Genomic DNA, 12,191 nt, shown 5'->3' with positions numbered 1-12,191 from the left:
CTTGCTGTATGATATCCTGCAGAGATTCACCCAGAACCTTACCCGCCACAAAGCCATTTTTCAGCATTTCAAACACCACCATGACTGATGTGGAAGTTATCTTTGGAGTTGGAAAACATTTCCCTTCTGGAACTTTCTCGACCGATGCTGTTTCAAAAACTTGATAGACCTAAGGCCCTTTGTCATCTTCAACCTTAATGAACGGGATGGAGGCATCACTGTGAGCACACAAATTATCTTCGCCATGCACGACGATCTCCTGTCTATCCCATTCGAACTTGACCATCCGATGCAGAGTGGATGGGACTGCTTTGGCGGCATGAATCCAAGGTCGACCTAACAACAAATTTAGGAGACGACCATGTCCAGTACCTGGAACTCCATGGTGAATTCCACCGGTCCTATTGTCAACTCAAGCACTATATCACCAACTGAATCTTTCCCCCCACCATAAAAACCTCGAATGCAGATGATGTTCTTGTGAATCCTCTCATCATCAACTTTCAACTTGTTCAGAGTAGAGAGGACAATGTTTGCACTGGACCCATTGTCAACTAAAACACTGGTGACCATAGAATCTTTACATTTTACCGCAAGGTAGAGAGCTTTATTGTAATTAGTACCTTCCACCGGCAACTCATCATCAGAGAAGGTGACCCTGTTCACCTCATATATTTTGTTGGCGATCTTTTCCAGATGGTTCATTGAAATTTTGTCGGGGACATGAGCTTCGTTCAGAATTTTCATCAGGGCCCGACGATGCTCGTCTGAGTGGATCAACAATGACAACAAGGATATCTAAGCATGTGTCTCTCTCAACTACTCCACGATGGAATACTCTTGTACCTTCATTTTTCTCAGAAACTCCTCTACCTCTTCTTCAGTCACTTCTTTCTTTACTAGGACTGGATTATCTCTAGATGTTTTAGTTTTTCTTAACTCTTCCAGAGCAAAGCATCTCCCCAAACGAGTTAATCCCTGGGCCTGATTGAATTCTTCTTTCACTTCCTTTCCATTATAGGTCATTATCACCCGTTCATAATTCCATGGAATAGCTTTGGTGATGATTACCGGCAACTGGGTTACAGGCTTGATGATGACAAGATCCATACGGGCACCTTCTACGATTACGAGAGGCTTGTTTTCCGCTCTTGGCACAACCACTTTTGACATTTCTTGCTTTGCCGCAACATCATTTGGGGATCCTTTCTTGACTACCACAGAATGTTCATCGTTTGTCATGCTCAACTTGTTCACTAATCCTTCAACTGTTGGTTTTTTAACTGGCTTGACCTCACTGGACCTAATCATCATGACGGTCTGTGAAGGCTTCTTGGGCTCCCCTTCCTTATGTACTATCTCAATCATGTTCTTTTCCTGATGGATTGGCAATGGGCTCTGGTTGATGTTGGGGGCCTCTCGAGTTTGGACTTCAATTCGGTTTGTGTCAATGAGCTCTTGGATGGCATTTTTCAGGTGCCAGCACTTCTCCGTATCATGCCCAGGAGTACCAGAACAATATTCACAGCTTACAGAGTAATCAAGATTCTTTGAAAGGGGGTTTGGCAATTTTGAATCAATTGGCCTCAGCATATCCAAATGCCTCAATCTATGGAATAAACTGGTATAGGACTCCCTCAATGGGGGGAAGGTTTTCTTCCGCTGTAATCTCTCATTTTTGAATGCTGGATTAGTCCAGAAACCTGGGCCGACAGGGTTTTAGTAGGCTCGTGGGGGTGGGTAAGCATTTTGTGGAGCTGGGTAAGTGTTTTGAGGGGCTGGGGCACGCTATTACGCGTAGGCAGGAGGTTGATTATATGTCTGGTCATGGTGGACAGAAATATGAGGGTTTGGGATGGGAAGTAATTTTGGGGTGGATTATATGGGGGTTGGGTGTAGGTTCGGTGATGGGGTCGAGGCTGGGTATAGTGGTGTGATGGGCCCTTAGGTCCAAACCATGATCCTGAATCGATTGTTGCCACATCTTCTTTCTTATTTTTTCCAATCACTCCCCCAGTACCGTTCTGAATGGCTTGGGTAGTTACCTTGATGACCGAGTAACTCATGATTTTGCTTGATTTAAGCCCTTCTTCCATCATGCTACCCATCTTCACTACCTCGTTGAAAGACTTGCCTATGGCCGATATCAGGTGGCCAAAGTAGGTGGGCTCCAGATCCTGTAGAAAGTACTCCACCATTTCACTTTCCTCCATCAGTGGGTTAACTCTTGCCGCTTGTTCTCTCCACCGAAAACCATATTCTATGAAACTTTCACTAGGCTTCTTCTCAATTTTAGTCAAAGACAGACGATCTGGAACAATCTCGATGTTGTACTGGAAATGACGAGCAAATACTTGGGCCAAATCATCACAGGTATACCATTTGCCATGATCCTGATGAGTGTACCACTCCAATGCCAAGCCACTCAAACTCTGGCTAAAGTACGCCATCAATAGCTCATCTTTTCCGCTGGCTCCTCTCATTTTACTACAGAATCTCCTCAAGTGGCCCACCGGGTCTACGTGCCCATCATACAAATCAAACTTCGGCATCTTAAATCCCACAGGCAACTGAACATCAGAAAATAGACACAAATCCTTGTAGGCTATGCTCACCTGGCCTCCCAATCCCTGCATGTTCCTGAACAATTGTTCCAGGCTTCTTACCTTTCTGAACATCTCCTCCTGCTTTGGGTTTTTAGGTGTTTTCTCAGTCTCACCTAGGAGGTCAAAATGAGGAGTGTAGGAGTAATGCTCTGGGGCCTTGAAAGTAGGCTACAGGGGATAGTACTAGTTATCTTGGGTTTGGAATAAGGGCTCACTGGAGGATCGATGGAGTGTAGCAGGTGGGGGTGCCACGAAAACAAGGGTGGCTGGTGGAGGAGGGTATGGGACTGGTTTGGGTGATGGTGCTTATGGGGTTTGGGAAGTGGTGCGTTGGTAGTGGTGGTAACTGGGGAAGCCTGGAGATGAATCAACAGTGGGAGGTTCTTGGGACTAAGCCAACGGCGGGACGAAAGCAGGGTTGGCAGGGTAGGATGGTGGTGGATGCCCTTTTACCCATGCCTGGTACATCTCTGCAATCTGGTGTTTCAACTTATACAACTCCTCTTTCATATTAACATCAGACTCCCCCTCTCTTGACGGATCAATAACACTTGCATCCAGTTTTTGGTTAGTCATGATCAACTTGTCTTTGGACCTGGTGTTGTACGGGAGAGTTTCCAGAATGTCAAACAAACTAACCACCTGCCTGAACTTGATGACAACAAGAAAACTTGTTAGCGACTAGAGCTTAACAGATAGGCAACAACACGTTAGGGGATGCAATGCACCTAAACAATTAACCATTTCTATTATGCATTTGATCGGTTGCTTGCGTCATCCCGACTTTCCCTAATTTCCATTTTGCAACTTCTCTCTTTTTCATTCCTGCCTTTCTTTGCTTGATTTCTCGTTGTTTTTTATTCTCTCATTTTTTCTTCTTGTTTTGCCATTATTTCTTTCCACAGCTTTTCTTGTTTTCTCTCTTTTTCTTCTTTTTTTTTCTTTCATTCTTTTTCACGGTTATGATCGAATCCTATGGGGATTGCCTACGTATCATGACGCCGTATGAATCAGACCAAGCGTAGTTCTAGGAGTAAGTGTAAGATAAAAAATAAACAAAACAAACATTTTTTGGGATTTTCAAATTTTCATAAAATAAAAACACAACATCTCGATTATAACGACTTCTTCTACAGATTTAAACATAAAGACTAACAGACTTGAAAAGGGGAGCTAACATACTCCAATAGAAAAATGAAAATACAAACTCGAAAAGGACTAACAGACTCTGGAAGAAAGGTGAAAATACAAACTCGAATGAAAATCATGAATACATAAGTGCCTCAATTGCTACAGGGGCCCGCGGGACATCAGTCGGTCTTGCCACGGGCCTATGTGCAAGATCCCCTTGAAGACGCTCCAGGTCACTCATTATTTGGCGCACAAAGGTCATTACTGCAGCAAAAAAGTTGGTTCTAGTCATGTCTTCACATTCATGGCACTTCATGACGATGTAGTCAGCAATTGCTCTAACCCTCTCCCTGATGATACCCTTTTCTCGGAGCAAACACCCTATTTGCTGAGACCTAGCTTCTAGCACCTGGGCATCATGATGGTTTTGACTCTGAAACCGTTGCATATCTTCCTCTAGCCGGGACATTAATGCATAGCAATGTTCCCTTTCTGCTTTAAAGTTCTTAGCTTGTTTGGCCATCTCATTTTCAAGGGTAGTTAGCCTTTTCTTCAAATTTGTGATTGTTCCCTCATATTTCCTTTTCAACTGTCGTACGAACTCCACCCGTCCCTCTGTGTTCATCCCTAACTGCGCTCAGGCTCTCGCCAAATTAACCTCGGATTTTTCCAAACCATCCTCACGCTCAGCTATTTTCCTCTTAAGACCACTTATGAGTCTTTCATCCTTTCGGCTCCTTTCTTGATCATCAATAGTTATTTTCTTTTTTTTGGATCTGTGCTCGAAGGACCTTGTTTTCTTGAGCCAATTTCTTCTTTTCCCCTTTATCAGCAGCGACCTGTACACTTTTGTCAAATTTAAGATCCCAGATTTGTCCCTCCAATTTGCTTATGGTGGCTCTGTAGCTTGCCTCTTTTGCCAACCAATCCCATTGCTCCTGCGCTCCATCAGTGATTTGTTGGACATGGGGCCTTTTTGCGGGCCGTTCGGGCTCTAGATGGACTTGGGGCCTTTTACCGTACCAAGCTGTGTAACTAGGCTCCAACTTGCCTCTGGACAGATCTCGTACCTGAGTCTTTGGCTCTAAGAACCTACATTGATGCCAGATTCGACGCACCCTTTATTCCGGGAAAGCATCTTTTGGTTCCAGTTTGATGACCTGCCGACACAAATCCTCATCATGTGGGATAGTCTTGTACCTGCCTAACTGGCTTAGAACTCTGTGCGGGGCATAAGGTTGAATGCTCCGGAGACCCATCAATAGAAGAATACACACCTCGGCCAACATATAAATGACTTCACTGAATGAGACACACCGGAATGTCCATTCAGTCTTGTTTGTAGTCAGGGAGCTAAAACGTGCAAACCATGCTTCCTTACTATTCGGAAACTCATAGCCCTCTACCTGTTGTTCATGTTTTTCAATGCATTTAAGACCGGTCATGCCACAGTTCATGTACCCTGGACGGTGGCAAAGATGTTCCTCCATCCAGAGTTGTAGGAGCATATTGCATCCTTTAAAAAACATTCCTCCTTCTCGGCAAACAGTTAGAGCTCGGTAAATCTCCGCCAAGATCATAGGTACAATGGTGCCATTTGCCTTTTTAGTCATGAAGTCGGCTATCCCCACAAGCCCCAATTCTATGTTTCCATCCTTTCTTGGACAAATCAAAACACCCAGGATTGCCACTATAAAAGCCAATCCCCACCGAGCTTTCCACTTGTCTTTGTTCCCCGAATGTGTAAGACCGGTATCTGGCATCTCAAAACCGCGGGGATTCCCATAATGACGGTAAAAGAAGTACAATGTGCAAAATCCCTTAGCCAAATTTCCGTCTTGAACTTCCCGATTGATGCTTAGAAGATTCAGAAACTTATGAGGAGTCAATGTTCTAGGTGCCACCGGGTATTGGTTTCTGAGATTCCTACTAAAACCTGCGTAGCCCGCTATTTCCTCAAGCGTAGGAGTTAGCTCAAAATCAGCAAAATGGAACACATTATATGCTGGGTCCCAGAAGGGTATCAAAACCTCAATTATATCCTTCCTCGGCTTAATATTCAAAAGTCCAAGGAGACCGCCCAAAGCTTTTATCACAGTCTTTCTACTGACTTCCCCCAAATCATTCCACCACGTATGGAGCTCTAACGGGATCTCCTCGAGGACTGTGAAAGGTTCATTTTCAATCGTGCTCATCCTACACATTTATTTAAAGTGATTGATTAAAAGACTGATTTACTTTGACTCAAGGAAAAAAAAAATAATTTTCACAAAATTTTGTTATCCTTCAGCACCTTAGGAAAGAAAATTTTAGGGCTGTGTTTGTTAATCAACCAAGATTTGAAAAAGGACCCTAGGTGGCTATTCTTGCAAAAATAGCCTTCCAGCGCCCGTTTGGGCATTTTGGCTATTTTAGACAAGAACGGCGTCACCTATTTTATTTATGACAAAATAGCGACACTTCATATTTTTTGGGTTATTTTTTGCAAAAAGGAGTTGGACCCGATGAGGGTTGCCTACGTATCCCACATCCGGTGAGAATCAAAACTTGCGAAGTTCGGTCAATTTTGATGCCACAGAAAACACAAACTTTTGAAATAGCTTTTTAAATTTTTTTTCTAAAAATTTCGGCAGAGTTTCGGGGTATTTTGGACACCAGGTATTTCACAGGCGGGTAATTTCCTCCCTCTCACCTCAATTTGTGTTTTTTCAATTTTTCTTACTTATTCTATAAGCCGGTCAATATGCAATCTGAGTCAAATTAATGCGTAAGTAGCAAGTAAAATGCATCAGGACGGTCTTTTGATTTCGGTTGCACCTGTCTTAGACGGACCCTACCCTTGTGTTGAGTCCCCAAAGTCAAATGCACATGATGCAAACAAGCGTTCCTACTAGGAATCCAGCATGAGGCTATGTTATACTAGGTTTGAAAACCTGGGTTTATTAGTTCTAGACTTGGCTTACCCGAGCGGGAGAGGGGGGGGGGAGAGCGTACCGGGAATACAGAAGCTTCACCGTTTTTGCAACTTGTCCGAACCTCGTTCTAAAATTGGGATATGACTCTAACAGAAAAGAACTCTCATGAAGTGCACACTTCCCAGATGATTTAGAAGAGTCAGAAAGAGGAGGGTTTCGCAACAATTTAAATACAATTCAACAATATCAAAGCGGTAAAAAGCAACATTTAGCACATTAGGCCAAAACATGTGAATAAAACCAGATAATAAATAAAGCCAAATATAACAATTATTTTAAGCTCGAATTCTTGAACCCTGAACTAGAGATTCTGGGTTCAGTCCCCAATAGAGTCGCTAGAGCTTTCACACCTCCTTTTTACCACCCGAGGAGGATATAATGGAGTTTTTCTAATTTAAGTGACATTCGAAATGAGATTATTTAATTAAAAATCAGAGTCGCCACTTGGGATAATTTATGGTATCCCAAGTCACAGGTTTAAATCCTGAATCGAGGAAAGATTGACTCTGTTTTATAGTCTGCGAATACAGAAATCCGGGTAAGGAATTCTGTTAACCCGGGAGAAGGTGTTAGGCATTCTCGGATTTCATGGTTCTTGCACGATCGCTCAACTATTACTATTGGCCTAATTATCTGATTTTAAAACACTTTTAAACCTATGTGCATTTTTGACTTTAACCGCTTTTAAATATTGAAGGAACTATTTCAAGGTTATTTAAAATACATCGCAAGTCACACTAAATAAAATGCACCCGTGTTCTCGACACAATTAATTTAGCCTTGTTGGAAATTAGAACCGGGTCACATGAAATGTAACCCCGGATTTTAGTAATAACTATGATAATTATATAATCAACACGCCTAAAGCAAACTACGAAGTTCATTTTTAGTATCTAAATTATAACATGTGTGAGGGCCATAAATGATTTAATTTGCTTATGGCACGCCTCAAATCTATTTCATCAAGTTATTTCTAGTCTTACGAGGGCCATAGGTGACATAGTTAAATGGTACACGTCATCCTAATTACAAGAATTACTTTAAACAACGAGGCCATGTTTGCACAACTACTAATTACAAGGGCGCACTGGGCTTTTAGGTGTTTGGGCCAAGCCTGATGTATACATAATGTGCAGCAGCCCTTTAAATGGGGATCTAGGCTCGACAGCAAGCCCAAAGGACGGCAAGGCAAATAGTTTCCCCATTTACAAGTGGCCTCGCACCTCAAGCCCAAGATAGGCTAAGTCTGATAAAAGAATAATGTTAAAGGGGTATGTGACTCAATATCGAGTCCCCACAAAATAGAAGGAGCATCTGCAGCCCAAGGAATCGGACTGAGCTCTTTAGCTATGATCAACATGTGAGAATTGATGTACAAATCCCCAAATGATACAACACCCAAATAATCATATCACCTATCTAAATGAAAATTGTTTGAATTTAATTGAATAAGCAGTATGAAGTAGCATTCTAAATTCAATTTTGGCCAAAGCTAAATTATAAACACATTGTGAGAGATTCAAACCTTGATTATAACCCAACAAACATCAGTGAAATTCTCACAGTTTGAAATAGTTAACATTTATCAGACTAACAGCCTATTACTCAACTTGTAACTCTTTAAGGACAAAATGCTCGAACTAAACTTTATAAGGAAAAAAAACCAATGAAATTATTCCATGACTAATTTCTGAATCTGAAAATCAGCATCAATTTGAACAAAATTAAACGAAAGCCTAAAGTAATTCACCATGTGACCTAAACCCTCACTACAGAAAACAGAACCCTGATCATTTCCCCATATCCAAAGCAAGTTTAAATCGACTCACCACATAATATGAGACATTGAAGTCTTAATCCCAAACTCAATAATATGATACCACATCACTGACATAAGAGGATAGTAGAATGCATATAAAAATTAAGTTATTACAAAACACGAATGCAATTGAAGAGCTAGAAAGTAAGATTCAACAAAAAAATAACTTGTATTCAACATATTTTCCACATTTGGAGTACACATTTACATCTCATTTGTTGTCCACAGTCGAGAAATACCTGAATGTCAAGAGAAAACAACAATAGTGAGGAACTTAGCAATAACATTAGATCAACAACACCAACACCAATGTTACATCTCGCATTTTTCCTATGTTAAAATTTCGTCTTCAGTTAATTGACGTAGACTCAGGGATGAGATTATCTGGAGGTTAGCATATTTATGCAATTTATAACAAGCAATAACTAAGTGCCATGAAGGAAAGGGTACACGAATTAAAGAAAATGAATTTCGTTGAAGGTTGTCGATTTGGGATAAAATACGTGTCGAGCGTCAATACCTGATAATTATGAACTAGTACCATGCAAGGTACCACATGATCGTAATAGTACGGTGTATAAAGTGTATTGAAAATGAGTAGTATTTTAATTAAATTGAGATAATTCTTAATTAAACAGGTAATTAATAATTTTCAAAAACTTTCGGATAAGCCTAAAAGTCTTTAACGTGGCAGCCAACTTACACTATTTTGATGACTATTAAATTCATATTTGTAGGTGTCAATGTCTAAAACAATGAGTCCTTTTCAGTTGGATGACTTCACTATTTTCACTCAAAATTTGAGGTAATCTTGAAATAAAGTTTTGATCTTTATCTGATTTTTGCACTTGTATTGAGATTCTTGATTAAGAATTCAAGATTACACCAAAAATGGGGTTCGAGAAAAATAATAAAGCAAGTTCATCTTCTCATGTTTTACAAATCCCAAGAGAAGATACACATCTTTTAGTCAAAAAATTAAAACCTATCTTCACCATACAAAAACTTTTGCTAATATATTTATAGCTATAGTTGGAGCAGGAGTTCTTGGCCTTCCATATACTTTTAAAAGAACATGATGGGTAATGGGTGATGTTATGCTATTTTCAATAGCGTTTTTAACTTACCATTGTATGATGCTTTAGACTATTTCACAAAGATGGTAGAATGGGGAGTTGCTCCAAACGCTTAGTTTTAGTTCTCTGACATGTGAGGATGAAACATGAAAATGTTTTGTCACAATTACGGATTCTTCCCTAATCCAGGTATGTTAAGACTATCCCTTCTTTCTTTTGGCATGATCCATACGATATGAACGAAACGTGCAAATTCACAAACTCCATAAGTGACTCTACTCATAGATGTAATAGAAATATCTATGTTGTTTAATTCCCATGTGTCATAATATTTTATCATCTGTTCATGGGTCTCAGAAAAATACGAAAGTTGAAAAGATGTTACTTTATGATATTGCTCAAGAAGCAAAATGGTCTTATGACATTCCGAATGATTTTACTGACGTACTTTTCATGCATTGCATTCATGTGCATTGACCGATGACCAGATGGCGTTATATACGCGTATATATGTAAATATATGTATATTGGATATGGAAAAAGGTTATGGCATTATATACGCACCACCACCTGATCAGCTGGTATATGATAATGATGTTGCCCACAGTGGCTGAAATATGGTTCAAACGGCATTATATACGCATATATATGTATGTACTCAAACGGCGTTATATACGCGTATATATGTATGTATATATATGTATATGGGATATGAGAAAGGTTATGGCGTTATATATGCACCACCACCTTATCAGCTGGTATACGATAATGATTTTGCCCACAGTGGTCGGTATGATATAATGGAATGCCCTCAGAGGCTGATGATGTTATGAAACATGTACCTATGAACGACATGACATTCATACGCACATGCATGACGCTAAAAGTAATTTATGATTTGCAAAGTTATTCAGACTTGCTGGTTGAGTCATGTACTCTACTTCTTCCATGTCTCTGATGTACTTACTTGTGTGCCTTACATACTCGGTACATTATTCGTACTGACGTCCCTTTTGCTTAGGGACACTGCGTTTCATGCCTGCAGGTCCCGATAGACAGGTTGAGAGCCCTCCAAGTAGGCTATCAGCTCAGCGGAAGATGTTGGTGCGCTCCATTTGCTTCGGAGTTGCTTGTTTGGTTAGTATGATTTAGACGTGTATTGTTTGGTATGGAGGGACTCTATCCTGACCTTTATGACATTTATGTATTCTTAGAGGCTTGTAGACATATGTCTTGTACGTGAAAGATTGTACGGCCTTGTCGGCCTATGTTTTGGAATTTATAAAGGATCTTGTTGGCCTATTAGGCATGTATGTCACGTGTATATGATGATGTATTAAGAAGATACATTAAGTTGGTACTCAGTTGAGTAAGGTACTGGGTGCCCGTCCTGGCCCATCAGTTTGGGTCGTGACAATCAATTTTCAGCTCACTTTAGATCATTTTAAACCCAGATGAACAAAAAATCTTTGAAGCTTTCAAATTCTGACTAACAATCAATGTTAAAGAATAAAACCAAGACCAATTTGACCAAAAGACTGCAAATTTTTTTTGTATTATCAGAGTATGAATAGCTCAGCCGTTTATATTTTTAGTATTCTCCTCTCCCTTGAGAATGAAGGAAATATGCCTTTTTAGAAAGCCCTTTGGGCAGCAGAATTGATATTTTAACTTTTCCATTTACCCCTCCCCTAATTTTTATCTATTCCTTTCAGCCCTTGCTTTTTAAGCTGTTTGTTAAAACCAACCCAGTCCCACCTTCCTAGAAATTTCCAAAGGGTTAGGGGAGATTCCCCTCTATCCAATTCCCTAAACTACCCCTCAAAGGCTTACTAATTACTTCAAAGCACCAGACCTTGAACTAAACTGCCCAAGTGCCTTTGGGCCCCTGCACCACCGAGCTTCTAACAGCTCTTTGGGCTTCTTGCACTATCAAGCCCAAGTTCATGTTTAAAAAAATGAATTACTAAGAAAATGCATACTAACCCAATTCTGAACCATGAGCATGAAATCCTTAACGGAGTAGAATACTAATAATAAAAAAAGAAGAAGGAGAAGGAAAATTAACAAATGCTAACCGTATTATTAAGCAAAATATTATAAACTAATATGACTTAATCCTAACATGCAAGCAAAATGATTTAAAACAGAAAAACAAAAAGAAAAAGAATGAACCAAAAGGAGACGAGGATGAGAATAAAACAAAGGATGAAAAAAATGAACGAAGATACCTAAAATAGGCAGACAGACAGTTGGCTTGAACGGACCTCCGGCACTCTCCGATTTGAACCAAAATTGGTATTAATCGCATTTCTCGTCGAGAAAAAACAATCAATACAAGTTTCAGGCTCAATCGCTCTTGGAAACTTGAAGAATTTGAAGGTTTTTCTCTTTTTTTTTAGATCTAAAGCTGGCCGGATTTTGGGAGATGCGGTAGTGGATTAGGAATCAAGGGTGGGTGGTGCTTGTGTGGTAGGGATTTGGGGTTGTATGGTCCACGCTGCCGGCCGGTGGGGGCTTAGTATTTTAGGGCGGCGGGATAGGGTTCATAGCGATGAACTGGGGTGAGGAAGTGAAGTGAAAG

This window comes from Nicotiana tabacum, chromosome 5 (genome assembly GCF_000715075.1).
Source record: "Nicotiana tabacum cultivar K326 chromosome 5, ASM71507v2, whole genome shotgun sequence".
Taxonomy (NCBI): Eukaryota; Viridiplantae; Streptophyta; class Magnoliopsida; order Solanales; family Solanaceae; genus Nicotiana; species Nicotiana tabacum.
The sequence above is the reverse complement of the archived record's forward strand: the minus strand, read 5'-3'. Positions refer to the sequence as shown.